Genomic DNA, 14,729 nt, shown 5'->3' with positions numbered 1-14,729 from the left:
CATGCCCATCTGCTCTAGAACCAGTGGAGCTAAAGGAAAACCCCTCTGTCATAGTAATATTCCTTGATTTGAACCTTAGCGTTCAAATATAAGGTACTAACATGAAGTCCTCTAAGCTTAATCTCCAGCTTAGATCTGATAGGCTGCCACCAGGTCAGGAATTGATAGGGCCTGACCCCCCTTTCCTCTCTCTGGTGTCCCCAACCCTCCCCTGGGGGGACCTCCAGATAACCTGTTTCTCTGTTTCCCAAGAGATAAGCGTTCTTTTCCCTCAGGACAATTGAGATGCAAAATACCAACAGCTTGGCTTTGCCTTTCCCCGTTCCTGCCTTCCCGTGAGGGAGACAGATACCTGATACAGAGGTTTCAATTTCTCTGCCTTACTAGAAAAAGAAACTTCCACAAGTTTTGAAAAAGAAAGCTTTATATAGAAAGAGAGAAAATACAGAATAATAACTTGCATAAAAATTAATACAGGCTCCTACTTAAGAAAATATGAACAACCCAGTCTGATTTAAAAAATAGCCAATTTAAATAGACCAGCAATCACACACAGTAAGTACAAAGCAAAGCATATCATAGCCGATTTTACTTTGTTTCCGTTTGGTACTCACTGCCTTTTAGTAGAATGAGAAGAAGATTGGAGTTAGCAAGATAGCTTGTCCCTCACAGCCGAGGAAGCAACAAAGACCCAGCAATCCACATCTGTAAATACAACACAAAGCTCCTCATAGCCGAATTACTTTGTTTCCCTTTGTACTCACAGACTTTTAGTAGAATATTTCAGATAAGATGGAGTTAGAAGAAAAGCTTGTTTACTCATAGCCGAGGAAACAACAAAGACCCCGAGTATACAAATTCCCGCCCCTGACTTTTAAACAATCCAGTTCTCTGATTGGTCCTCTGGTCAGGTGTTTGGTTACCCTTTCCAGGTAAAAGAAACTTAACCCTTACCTTACCTATCTACTTATGACACCCTCTTAGCAGTCAACAGAAGTAGAAGGTCTTTTATCTACTGTCGGCCTCAGTGGAGCGTGTACCCTGGAGGTTTTACCTAAACAAGGCAGCATCTAGAGATACCCGGTGTACATGTTAGCTAGTGCAACACAATATGTATCATGGGGAGGTGGTACTTTTAAGGAATTAGACAAGGCTGCTGCCTAGCTGTGACATACGCCCCTAGGGTGCAACCTGGAATGGGGGTATCACTCAGCACTCTGGCATTCCACTCTGGGCTCCCTCTCACATTGTGAGGCTGTGACAAGCTGCAATCCTCTCCAGGTCTTGCACTTACACAGCCAGGGACACACCCAGCTGCAGTTACACAAATGCTTTCGCTAGCCACTCATGAACCAACAAGAGGTTTCATCGAGTTCCCCCCCAGCCTAGGACCCCAGAGATGTACTATCCGATTGGTGTAAGTTATTATCCGGTCCTCAATGTGGAGAGGAAAATGCACCAGCCCCCACTTCCTGAGCAGATTTTCCTTTGCACTTCAAACCACACACTGTATTAGGTAAAAAATATAAAACAGATTTATTAACAACAGAAAGATAGATTTTAAGTGATTATAAGTAATACCGTACAGATCAAAGTTGGCTACCTAAAAAATAAAACAAAATTGCAATCTAAGTTCTATACACTACATAGGATTTGAAGTAAGCAGTGTCTCACCCTGATGATACAAACCAATCTGTCATACACAGGGTGGGATTCTCTATTTCCTGCCTGGGGCCACCTCCCCGGTTCAGTCTTTGCTCCTGAGGTGTCTCCAGGTGTTGAGTTGTGGGGAGAGTGAGGCCAAGTGATGATGTTGCTTCCCCCTTTTATAGTTTCTTCCATGTGGAGGGAACTTCATTGTCCCAAACAAAGCCCCCAGAGCAGTTAGTGGAAAAGTACAGGTACAAAATGGAGTCCAGAGTCGTACAGGTACAAAATGGAGTCCAGAGTCACATGAGCTAGTCACATGCCCTCACATGCTTCGATGAGTCATAGCAGCCTTTAGCCATATGTTGGCTGGAACATTCACAGGAAAGTCCATCAGATGGGGATAAGCTTGTGTTAATGGGCCATGACCTTGAATGGTTCATCCACAATGTGCTGGCTAGACTGGATGTAAACTGCCTTGTGGGTGTCACCCCAGCAGCAAATACAATTGAAATACTGGTACATAGTCAATATTCATAATTTCAAATACAATGACAGCACATACAATCCAACAGGATATTGATGTTCAACAGATCAAGACTTTTAGAATGATACCTTACGAGGCAGACTTTGCACAAAACATATAATGATACCACCAGGGTTAATATGGGGGTGCCGGGGTGTTGTTTTGAGGTACAGAATGTCACACCAGCCATTTGTGAAACGTCACAAACTGGCTGTAGAAGAGGAGGGATAAGAGTTTATTTCCCGTCTGTACCTAAGAGCAAAGGGATGTTGATTTTGGAGTGTCTCTACTCAGTGGTTTTAGCGTTGTGAGAAATACTCCAAAACTGGCGGTAATCCTCCTCTCTGAGCCTGGAAACGCGGAATCCCGAACAGCTGGGCTTAGCAGTGCCCCAGGTGTGTGGAGTGTCCGTTGACTTCAATGAGCATGCCACAAGGATGGTGAAACCAGCCACATCCCTCCTTCCCCATGAGGGACACTGTCTTGATCTCTTACTCTCTCTCAGACCCACCTTCAAACAATTATTCCTCTGATCCTGCCACAGGCCTTTCAACTCTGCCAGCGGCTAGAAAAATGCTGAATTTTCCCAGGTGGCTGGTATGTTTCATTGCTTGGAGCTAAGCCTGGGGAAGCCAGAAACTAGAGAGCCAGGCCTATGAGCCCGTAGTGTGAGATACATGGGAAGTCCCAATGGACGGCTTCCCGAGAGAGCCCTCTACAGCCAAGTAACCCAAGACGTGTCAGCACAGGGGCCTGAGATTGCTCCTGTGCAGATGTACAGATGTGTCAAGTGGAGATGAGTACTTAGGAAGGGAATGGCCATCTCTCAGCAGAGCAGATGTGAGAACTTTGGGCTAATATCCTTTGCCTGCCAACACAGTGCTCTGCTGTCCTCACCAAGGAGGAGAGAAGAAGAGCCCCTTGACTCCTGACTGGGTTGGCTTCTTCCTGGGCTTCATAGATGTGCTCTCAGAGTGAGCGCCAGCTGATCTTTGCCTGCATGTTCCGGGCCAGGTGAGATTCTCAGGTGTGGGGATACTGCAGAGATGGGTGCATTAGCAATGTCAGGTAAATGAGTGGTCCCAGCTGAGCGCTGTTGACTTTTCTGTGTGTGAACACTAGACAGCGTTACTAGATTAGATGTATTTCAAAAGTCCGTCTGTCTTGCTCCCACCCAAAGTAATCTGTCCAAAAAGCCACAACAGACCTCCCCCATCAAATCCCACCATTTTGCTCATCTTCACTGCTGTAGCTGCTACACGAGTGCCCTTGTCTTCAAGATTTTTCATTGCCATGTCCCCATCTATCTCTCTGGCCTCCCATTCCCCTGCGGCTGGGTCAGTGCTGTCATCTTTCTATCTAGTCATTTATCTACGTTCCTCAGCCTGCTATCTCAGTGCCTCCCAGATCCCCACTTCTGTTCTCTGCCTTGTTGGAGGTTGATCCTTTCCTGACCCTCTCTCCATCTCTGATTCTCTCAGCTCTTCTCCACAGCCCATTGTTGACCTGTTCCCTGTGAGGGCACTCAGCTCGTAGAGAGCCATTGTGTCTCTCCTTTTCCACTCTCACTCTAGGCTTTGCATTGCTGCAACCTCTGGGCATTGCAAGACTGTTCTGTTGAGAGCAGTGCTGTCTTGCTGTTGAGTAGCCAGGGTTTCATGAACGTGACTCTCATAAGCAAGAATACACAAAGTTCCTCTCACTTGAATTTTCAGATCATTGTGCTTTCCAAATACCAGACATACTGGCCTGGAAATAAATCCGTGCTAAAAATGTCAAGGCAAATCTCTGTGGGGGAAGGGATTTGTTTGCGGAAACTCATTTTCAGCATCAACTGGATTGGGCAGAAGAGTCGGGGGTCAGAGATTGTGTGTGATAGGCCAAAACTTGTCCCTACATGACGTAACACTGAATCTGACCTGGGGATTGGTCCTGCTTTGAGCAGGGGGTTGGACTAGATACCTCCTGAGGTCCCTTCCAACCTGATATTCTATGACCTGGAGAGCTGATGAATCAATCTCTTAACTGAAACTGTAGCTTGATGACTATTAACTGTCAAGCCACCGTTTGGGAGCGGGGGGTGGCTTATGCACAGATATAATGGGTATTACGATACGTTTCTTCTGTTGTATCAGAAAGCGCCATCTTTGCTCCCCATGTGTCCGTCGGCTTTTCTCCACTGCCCTTTTCCCATCCCTGGCCTCTTCCCCAACCCCTTCTGCCTTCTATGTGCCTGGATGCCAGCTCCTTCTCCAACTCTTCCCACCAGGCCCCTTCCTCTTTCTCGAGCCCTCATCAGCCCTTTGTTCATTGCTGGGCCATCGCTCCTGGTCCTGATCTCCCCTCTCCAGCCACCCAGCTTCCTCCCTCCTCCCTTTCCACTTCTTTTGGTCACCACTGCTGGGAAGCTGGTGCATGTCAGTTCTGGACTGCTCTCAGCTGAGGAGCCAAGTCCATCTCCTGGGTTCCCAGCTTCACCCCCATCCTTCACTGTGTCAGTTCTCGGTGCTCCACATCTCTAGGGCATCCCACAATCAAAGAAGCAGCTTGCCCACTGGGCAGCGCTGCTAAGGCTTAACAGCTGGGCCCACCTTTCTGTCTCCCTAGGGTTTTATGTCACACGTCACACTGGTATCCAAGTGTCCCCCCGCAGGACAAGTGAACACAGACATCTGTCTCTCATCCAGTCCTGCTGGTAGGAACAAGCTTAAGACTCTTGTTGCTGGGACGGCTCTGTATTGTGGGTGGGAGGATGCTGAGGGGCCCAGACATTTAGCCTTGCGTGCAGCATGGCGGGCGGTGGTGATTTCATCAGCCGCTTCTGCTGGATGCTGGCGTCCTGCACAGACGTTAAGGCTGGCACGGACCGCTGGGATCAGACAGTCTGACCTCCTGCCTAGCACAAGCTGGAGGATTTCACCCAGTCACTGCTGCTCCAGTGCAGTGCGGTGAGGTTGAACCAGAGCAGGATGCAGTCGTGACACCTGAAGTTTACAAATGCATGGCTCACTGTGACCAGGTCAGTGTCTGCCAGAAGCAGCGTCATCCCCTGGCCAGACGCAGGTGGAAACATCTGTCCTTTGCCACCACATCAATTCGGGTATCTAATCACATTGCCCTGCACCAAGGCTGTGGATGGCTCTAACACCCAGAGCACGGCACCTTCAACCAGCAAGGGGCAGCTTTAACTCCAGTGCCTGGAACCGTTTTGATTTCCTAATGCGAGAGAGTGCAGCTGGGTAAGGGACCATCTAACGTTTGAGTCCGGGGCACGGCAGTAGGCAGCTAGATCCCCCTACTCAGATCAGCCGGTGGCCATCACAGATCCATCCTGGCAGACAAGCTGATGGGCGCAGGATGGAGGGGTGGATATAGATCTGTAAAGCTGGGATTCCTATAAATGCTTCTTCCTTTAATGGGGCCTGCTGAATGGTAGCAGGTTCCCCTGGTAACACCACCAAGGTTACCATGGCAGTGTCTTGGCTACAGATTAAAAAAAACCCCACCGTGAGATTCTTAGAGAAAAGGAAATGGAATAATAGGGCGGGTGCCACGAGCTGCTGCCACACCCCAGGGGGCGTAGATGGGGGTCTTGTCACACTGGCCGTGCAGCACACACACATGCCTGGTGCACTTGTGCATAGACAAGCACACACACAGTGCACAATTCTCAGGATCCCCTGACTTTTAATTGGATAATTTTCATGCTGGTGCTGTGTTCTCCTCTCCAGTTTGTTCCTCCATGTGACTCAGCTTAACCCTTCCCCTGCTGGAGCCCCTGCTGTGCTGCCACCGTCTATTATTGTTCCATCAGGGGCAGGGCCGGCTCCAGGTTTTCTGCCACCTCAAGCAGCAAAAAATAAATAAATAAATATAATAAAAATGAAAAAAAAAAAACAACAACAAAACCCCCAAACAAAACAAAACAAACAAAAAACCCCCAGCACCGCAGCAGCACGATTGCGCTGCTCCACTCTTTGGTGGCAATTCAGCAGCGCGTCCTTCACTCTGAGAGGGACTGAGGGACCCGCCGCTAAATTGCTGCTGAAGACCCGGATGTGCCGCCCCAATAGGGGCCAGAGGGCTGCCCCTTGGTATTGGCTGCCTGAAGCACTTGCTTCTTTAGCTGGTGCCTGGAGCCAACCCTGATCAAGGGACATCTAGGTTGCCCCGGCATGGTCAGCAGCAGCAATCCCTCCCTTCCACTTTCCCCATCCCCAGCTACACCTACCCAATCTGCCCACCCCTCCAGTTCCCTGGCCCCAACCAGAGCCGCGAGGCTCATGCTTCCCCTAGCATCCATCCCACCTCCAATTCCCTCTCCCCAGCCACAGCAACTCAGCATCTCTCCCCAGCCCATTTGCCATCCCTGCTCCATCTCCCCAGAACCACCAAAGCCAGGGATGAGCCTTCCCTGCAGTGATGAAGTGGGAATGTCCATAATGTTTTCTCTGAATACTGTGTGGGTGCCTCAATGTCCCCAATGCATTTCTTAAGTATCTAGGTGGTAGGATAAGGGTGTGTGACTGTTGCAGAGCCCTAGAGGGCAGGGATGTGCAGGGGTCTGTACAGAGAATGGCTGACACCCTGTCTCCTGGCAACTGATGGCCTGGGCTGCTCTCCTGCAAGTGCCAACTGAAGGTGTTGGAGAACAAAGAGATCAGGTGGCCTCCTGGCCTGGAAAAGAGACAAAGGCCAGAGGACGGGCTGGAGAGTTTCCGTTTGGAGCTGGCTAGGGAAAGAGAGAGAAGCCCAGAGTCAGGGCCTGGCCTCCTGCCCCACCCAAGATGTACCTGCCTGAGGGGTCCTGTTTCCTATAATTACAAGCTCTGTTTTGGACCGTGTTCCTGTCGTCCAAGAAACCTGCTGTGTTACTGGCTGGCTGAGAGTCACGTCTGGTGCGAAGTTGGGGTGCAGGGCTTCCCCCGGAGCCCCGCCTGGGTGGAGTCACTAGGCGAAGCACATGGTGTGAGAAGGGGATGCTGAATGCTCCGAGGTCAGACCCAGGAAGGTTGAAGCTGTGGAAGCTTCTTGCCCTGGAGACAGTCTGCTCAGAGAGAGGAAACTCCCCCAGAGTCCTGCCTGCCTTTGTACCAGAGCATCGCCCAGTGACTCTGTGACCACCTGCTATGGGAGGGGCCCTGCAGCATTGCAACAGGGATACCAGGCCCGGGGAGCCCCTGTGTGTGTGTGGGGTGGGGCTCTCTGGCTCTAAATCGGATGGTGCCAGGGACTGTCTGAGCCCGCACCAGCTGGGGATGTGCCAGGGGAGCAAGGGCCTTCCCCCAAGCATCTGACTCCCTGCAGCGGGCCTGTTCCTTCTGCGCCTCGTGGGCTCCAGTCTCTCATTATTTGCTCTCAGCTACACAGCGTGGCTGGTACTTGCCAGGCCCAACCCCACAGCAGCCTCGGCACAGAGATAATTGGCTGGGCCAGAGATGGGTCAGGTGTGGGGGTTCTGACCTGGGGCAGGGAGCTGGGGGGTGGCAGGGAGGTTGTGGGGAGGGGGTTCTGACCTGGGGCAGGAGGTTGGGGTGCAGGAGGGGGTTTAGGATGCTGGCTCCAGCTGGGCGGCGCTTACCTCAGGTGGCTCCCAGAAGTGACCGGCATGTCCCTCCTCTAGCTCTTAGGCAGAGAGGCCAGGGGGCTCTGTGTCTGCCTCTGTGCTTAGAAGCTGGACATGCTGTCTGCTTCCGAGAGCTGCGCGGAGCCAGGGCAGGCAGGGAGGCTGCCTTAGGCCCACTGCCACTGACCAGATTTTTAACAGCCCAATCAGTGGTGCTGACCAGAGCCAATGGATGCCTGGCAGCTGTGGAGAGTTTTTTCTTGGGGGGGAGGGGAGTGGGCACTGAGGCCTGGCTGGGGGCTCGATGACTGGGTTGTGGGTATGTGGAGGAGGCTTCTGACCTGGGGGTGGGGAAGGGGGCTCAGGACTGGGGTTGGGGTGTGGGAGGAGGTTCTGACCTGGGGCAGGGTGTTGGGGGGTGGGAGGGAGTTTGGGGTGCAGGCACTTACATCAGGTGGTTCCTGGTTGGTGGGGGCAGCAGGGCTAAGGCTGGCTCCCTGCCTGCCCTGGCTTCGTGTGGCTCCTGGAAGTGGCTGGCATGGCTGGCTCCTGGGCAGAGAGGCCAGGGGCTCGGGGCGGGGGCAGTGTGTGGAGCCCCTGTGGCCACCCTTGCACCCAGGAGATGGCCGGTTCCAGGAGGCGCGCAGAGCCAGGGCAGGCAGAGAGCCGGCCTTAGCCCTGCTGCGCCGCTGACCGGTCCGGTCAGCAGTGCTGACTAGAGCCACCAGAGTCCCTTTTCCACCAGGCGTCGCACTTGAAAATCTGGCAGCCCTAAGCAGGGCGCATGGCTGCTTCAGGGGACGATGCAATAATCCCCCCGGGGGACAGTGCTGGAATGACCTCGAGTTAGCTGCTGGTTTTGGGCGCTGAAATGTTAATCCTTATTGGGCGACCATGCTAAGTCCATCGTTGCGTGTTGTGTGGTTGTGGCTGTCCCAGGCTATTAGTGAGATAGGTGGGGGAGAAAGTGTCTTTTCTTGGACCAACTTCCGTTGGTGTGAGAGAAGAGCTTTCAAGCCACACAGAGCCCTCCTTCGGCTCCGGGGAAGGGACTCCCAGCGGCCTAGCAAAATGCAAGGTGGAACGGATGGTTCAGTGTCAGGAGTTAGTTCCACCCATTTCGCTGGGCCGTGGGGAATCCCTTTGTCCCTGAAGCAGAGCTCTGTGGGACTCGAAAGCTTGTCTCTTTCACCAACAGAAGATAGGCCAATGGAAGCTATGAGCCCCGCCCCCCCCCCCACTTAGGCCAGCAGTGCCGAGGCACTGTACAAATCCTGCGCAGTATAGGGGCTTTATGACCCCAAGCTTCCCGCAGCTCGTCTGCAACGAAGCTGGTGCTCTGCATGAGCTATTGTCACCAGAGGCAGCCGCTGGCAGCTCAAGGCCATGGAGCTGAGAACAAACCACAGCCACAAAACACGTCATTCACCAGCATCACAAACCAGGCTGCAGAGAGAGCCGGGGTCCCAGACTCAGAGCCACAAAGTGGGACTCCAGGGGAGGGGTGAAAGCTGCAAAGCGAGGGCACAGCACACGCGAGAGGCCTGTTCCATTCTCCGACTACTCTGATTGTACGGTTTGCTGGCCAGGGTGGAAGATGTTTTCAGCTCCATACTCCCAGCCCAGCCCCGGAGCAGCAGAGCAACGAAAGGAAAACCCACTCCCAAGGCACCTGGCTGGATGGTACCGCCTGGACAGGGGTGGCCAGCGATCACTCACCCCTAGAACCGTCCCTGAATATCGGGCAATCAGGGGTCCTGCAAGTGTGCTTGTCCCCCATTCTTTTACAGTTACCGCTGTGTGCATTGCAGTGGTACCTAGAGGGCCCAGCTGAGCTTGGGGCCCAGTTGTGCTGGACGCTGCCCACGCACTGAGCTACTGCCAGCCCCTGCCCCAGAGAGTTGACACTCTAGCGAGCCAAAGGAAGAATTGTGCCCATTTTACAGCTGAGGAAATGACTTGCCTCTGACAGAGCTGGAAAATGGACCCAGATCCCCTGAGTGCTACTCGCATGCCTTAACCACTAGCCCAGCCTTCCTCTCAGCTTAGCCTACTTGCAACAGGAGAAAGGGCAGCCTCACTTTATGGAAAGCATTGCCCAGTGGTTAGGGTGCTAGTCTAGGACTTGGGTGACTCAGGTTCAATTCCTGGCTCGGCCACACACTTCCTATGTGACACTGGGCACTTCCCCGTGCCTCAGTTTCCCCAATGGGTTTAACAGCCCTGCCTCAGAGCGCTGTGTGAGGATCCCTATGTTAAAGATCATATGGTGCTCAGAAATGGGAATGGCCAGAGAAGTACTGTAGCTAGAGTCCGCTCTTTGATCAGTGCGCTGGTGTGTTCTCTCTTTAGGGCAGGATACTCAGACCTCAGGGGTTCAGGAGACAAATTAGCAATCAGCATTACCCAAAAGAGGCCCAGGCGGGTGCATTCCTTGTTTCATTTACTGTAGTACTATAGATTCTTATTTAAACAGCGTGATGGGAAGTATTTCATTTAGAAATCTAGATATTATTCTCCCAGAAAAATGACGGGCCAAGTACTGTTATTTTACCAACCACAGTTGGTTAATAATAACCTAGTAAAAGCATCCCAATTGGTTAATACCATCGCTGGGTTAATAATGCGATCACACCATGTTTTAATATCATGTGCTGCAAAGAGCTGTGGGGGCCACATTAAAGAGCCAGTTGCCAGCCTCCGGCTGAGTACCACTGCCTATGGGCATGTATTTGAATCCTATCCTCAGTCACTGTGTACAACAACCCCGCAACAGTCCAGCCTCCCATGGGTACACATCACAGAATGAGGCATTTCGCTCGGAAGTGAAAGTAGGTCCTGGCCAGATGGGGGATTCCCCTGATTTTCGGCCAGGCACCAGTCCAAGCCGCTGCCAGTCATAAGTTCCAGGGGGCGGCTTCCCCTGGGCTCAGGAAAGCCAGCGGCGTGGCTGCTCTGCTCCAGGGCTTTGTGGGTAACGAGGGGTTGGAGCAGCTGCCTGGGTGGGTGACATAGAGCAGATAAAGGGTTGGTCATGCCCTTTGCGGCCTGCCTGGTGGATATTAGTCCAGAGTTACAGCTTCAGTCCTCGGAGGAGCACAGGCCTGGGCAGGACCACCTGGGTCACAAGTCCAGGCCCCTCTTATCTCAGGCAACCGCGGTGCAGCATCCTGTGTGTAAACATGGTGGCCCAGAATTGTGCACAGTATCCCAAAGGTCTCCCCAGGGCCTTGGCCAATGGCACTAATATGTCCCTGTTGCGACTGGACATGCCTTGCTTGAGCTATCGGGCTGCTTTCATGGCCATAGCACATCCTGCCATTTCTCCGGGGAGCAGGGGTGACCACCAGAGGGGGCGGTCACACGTTCCCCTTGTGTGCTGCCCCCATCCACCACTGCCCTCTGCTGGAGGGACTCGGGATTGCTCAGCTATGTCCCTCAAAGCCCCCTCCCGCCAATAGTTGATGGTGACGCGCAAGGGGTAGACACCTGCTGCTGGAGAAATCTGTTGCCATTGGGTTGCACAAGACATCTCACATCATCCCAACTGGAAACCTCTCCCTGTCACCCTTGCCGACAGCTGCTGTGCCCATCACAATGGCTTCGCCAGATGCTACTGTGCGCTGTGGGGGATCCAGAACCAACTTTGCTGAAACTGGCCAGCAGGTGGCACTGGAAGAGCAGGCAAATGGAGTTTATTTCCTCACTGATTTTCCCAAGTGCACATTGCATTGCCAAGGGTTCCCCTCAGCCCGGTGTGTGCGTCTGCCCAGTTCCCCTCGCCACTGGTGCTACAGAGGAGCTGACCAGTCCCTGTGGTTTGGACAGGGAGCACCCTGCTCAGTAGCTAGAGGGAAAGGAAAGCTGGGCTGCAGGGCAGGGTCTAACAGCCTTGCTGGGGGAAAGGATGGAACAGCAGGGTGGGCCAAAGCCTGGAGCAACTGAGACCCGTGTTCAGTGACAGGTCACTTAACCTCGCCATGCCTCAGTTTCCCAGCTGCACAATGGGGTGAACAGCCCTGTGCTGCCTGTCAGGGCGTGTGAGGATAAATACATTACGGATTGCGAGGTGCTCAGACATGGGGGGGTCCAGGTGAGACTCTGCGTTAGAGATGGCCATGCTGTAATAGTTTGCACATCTATAGCTGTCATAATAGCCCCATTTTATGCATGGGGAAACTGAGGCACAGAGCGAGGCAAAGGGCTTTGGCCAAGCCCACACAGCGAGAGTCATGGCCTCTAGCCATGTGCTCTAACCACTGAATCATGCTGCCTTCCAACCTAGTATCAGTCAACACAGTGGCTGAGTGCACAAATGCATTTCTCCTCCCACTACATAAGTGAGTAGGCTGGCCATTTTGCCATGGGGGAAACTGAGGCACAAAGAGAGTAATTTACCTAAGGGCAGAGAGACTGTGGGCAAGCCAGGGTTTGGGCCCAGGTTTCCTGCTACCTAACTCAAGTCCTTAACCACAAACCCCACTCAGCGCCTCCTTGGCTGATAGGTCCTGAGGCAAACACCAGCTGTGGCCACATCTCTGGTGATTTCTGCCAAAGGCGCTGCAGCAGCATGACATATATTGACTTCAGAATTGGGCCATACTGCTCTGTGAGAGCCTGTGTGGGCCTGTCTGACACTGCGTGATGGGCACGGGATGGCGATGAATTCCCCCAGCAGGCAGTGGCGCAGGCAGTGGCCAGGAACGGGCACAGATGTGCGGCACCATTTTCCTCTGCCCATAAATAATGTGACACCTGCCTCCGCTTGGGGGTGATGCGCCTGGCAATGGGCACTGGCGGGTGGGCGAGGTTGATAGGGCTGCCAGGGAAGCACGAGGAGAGGCCTCGGGCATGTGGCTAATGTATCTCAGCCTTTCCTGCCAGCGCCTTCTGCTGGTCTGGCCCTGGAACCACCTTCCTAGTTCAGGCATGGCCACCTCCACGGCTCTGCCAAGCCATCCTGCCGCTGCACATGCCCTGCTGTGTGTGCCACTCTGCCAGCGCTGCTCTGTGCTGACCTGCAACCCCTGATCCTTGCCGGTCCAGGGCTAGCCATGCCAATGCCCCTCAGTGCAGCTTTGCCAACCTGCTGCAATCTCTGCTCTGCTCCTTCTCCGCCAACGTAGCACAGGCGTGACCTGCCTTGCACCCCTGCAGCTGGCTGCTGCGTGTCTAGACCAATGTCACTACTGCTGATGTGCTGTACCCCAGAGGTGGCTGCATCTCAGTGACTTCAGGCCGTACACTCTGGGCTCATTTGAGTTGGATTGCAGCATTAAAGGTGCAGTCTCAGGCCAGATCCTCAGCTGGTGTAAACAGGCTGTGGAGTCAATTAACACCAGCTGGGGTTCTGGTCTGTTACTCTCAGCTTGACTGTGCTCTTTGCACCAGGTAGCCCCCCACAGTCCCCAGGCGCGGGGGGAAACCAGCCTTCCTCCTCCTCCTCCCTTGGCCATCCTTAGCTCAACTGGCCTTTTCAACGTGCGCTGCGAGCAGCAACACTTCCCTGCTGACCTTTCGGCTGCTCTATTTATAGGGATGTTTCCAGGCGAGAGACCTTCAGCTCAGCAGCTTTGAAGGCAATGCTCGCCACGGGGGGCTCTGGGGCAAGCGCGGAGCTGCCAGGTTTGGAGGCAGGGCAGGAGATCTCAGGAGTGTCCCCAGAGCATGGCGCAGGCCTCGGAGGCAAAGACAGGGAGTGGCAGAAAGCCGAGCTGCTGGCTGGAGAGCTGGTGCCTTTTATTTCATACTTGTGTGTGAGACTCGAGTGCAGCCGCGTCCCTGCTGTCATTCGTTGGGTGAGCTGGACCCCTGAGGCCCCCTGCTCTGCGGAAACCATTTCAGGTTCATCTGAACCACAGATGCCCTTACACTAGTGAGGACAACTCCAATGGCAACTGATCCTCACGCTTCAGGGCCCAGCTACCAACAGTGAAGAACAGGAAGAAACATTCCGCAGCTGTACAGGCAGGGGACTTATGATGGACTGAAATCCTGCCTCTGAAGCAGCTGGCACTGACTGCTGCTGTAGGCAAGGCGCCAGAGTAAATGGGCCATTGGCTTGTTCCGGCAGGGCCGTGCTGGAGAATTAAATCTGGAATGTAAATTACCTTCCCTCAAAGTCCAGGAAGCGCAGAATTTACCCCTTTGTAACAGTGATCAACGAGATCCCTCCCCCTTCCCCCTGAGGGTCATCTGCTTTCACAGCTCTGCCTCATGTGTAACAGATGCTGCTGCACAGTGACTTCCAGTTCTGATGTGTCCCATCCATTCTGGCACAGCCCCGTGGCTGGGCTCACAACCGGGCCCAGGTACACCTGGAAGCTTCCTGACAAACCTGAGCTGAGTTTCCAGGGAAATCGGCCGTGTCTTGGGTTCCGTTGCAAACGTTGGTGCAGAGCTTTGGTTGCCAGCCCTCAAGCATCACAATATTAGACCAAGGCACTGTCAGGAGAGTGCCAGGGAGCTCCAGGAGAGCTCCTAGCAGCAGGCACTTTAACTAAAGAGATATGACCCTCACGCTCGGGATCGTGGGTTTACTGAAAGATAGAGAGACGATGCCTGGTTTACGTTATATACAAAAGCTAATGCCTTGAGAACATTGCCACGTCATTAGTGCTGACTGCTGCTGTGGCTCTGTGATTGCGATTGAACTGGTGCCACAAAGATACAGACACCAGGGCCTGTCAGCGGGGATGGAACCTGGGACCTTCATTAGCAAAAACTCATCTGGGAAATCCTCTGTTAGGTGAGAGGGCTCAGCAGGCTCTCACTGTAACTGTAGGGCCAGCCACCAAGGGGAGACATAAGCACACAGTTCCCAGGGAGAAATTCTGATGGGGCAAAACCCCACCTGTAATAGACACAGGCTTCAGTGCCAAAGCCCTTCAGTGGAGCACCGTGAGGAGGGGTCTCCTAGATACCGGGACAACCCCTGGGCTCCTTGATCTTCCTGATGGAGCCTGACCAAACCATCCCCCATAAATCAGT

This window comes from Chelonoidis abingdonii, chromosome 1 (assembly GCF_003597395.2).
Source record: "Chelonoidis abingdonii isolate Lonesome George chromosome 1, CheloAbing_2.0, whole genome shotgun sequence".
In the NCBI taxonomy this organism is placed as follows: Eukaryota; Metazoa; Chordata; order Testudines; family Testudinidae; genus Chelonoidis; species Chelonoidis abingdonii.
This window is presented reverse-complemented; position numbering follows the sequence as displayed.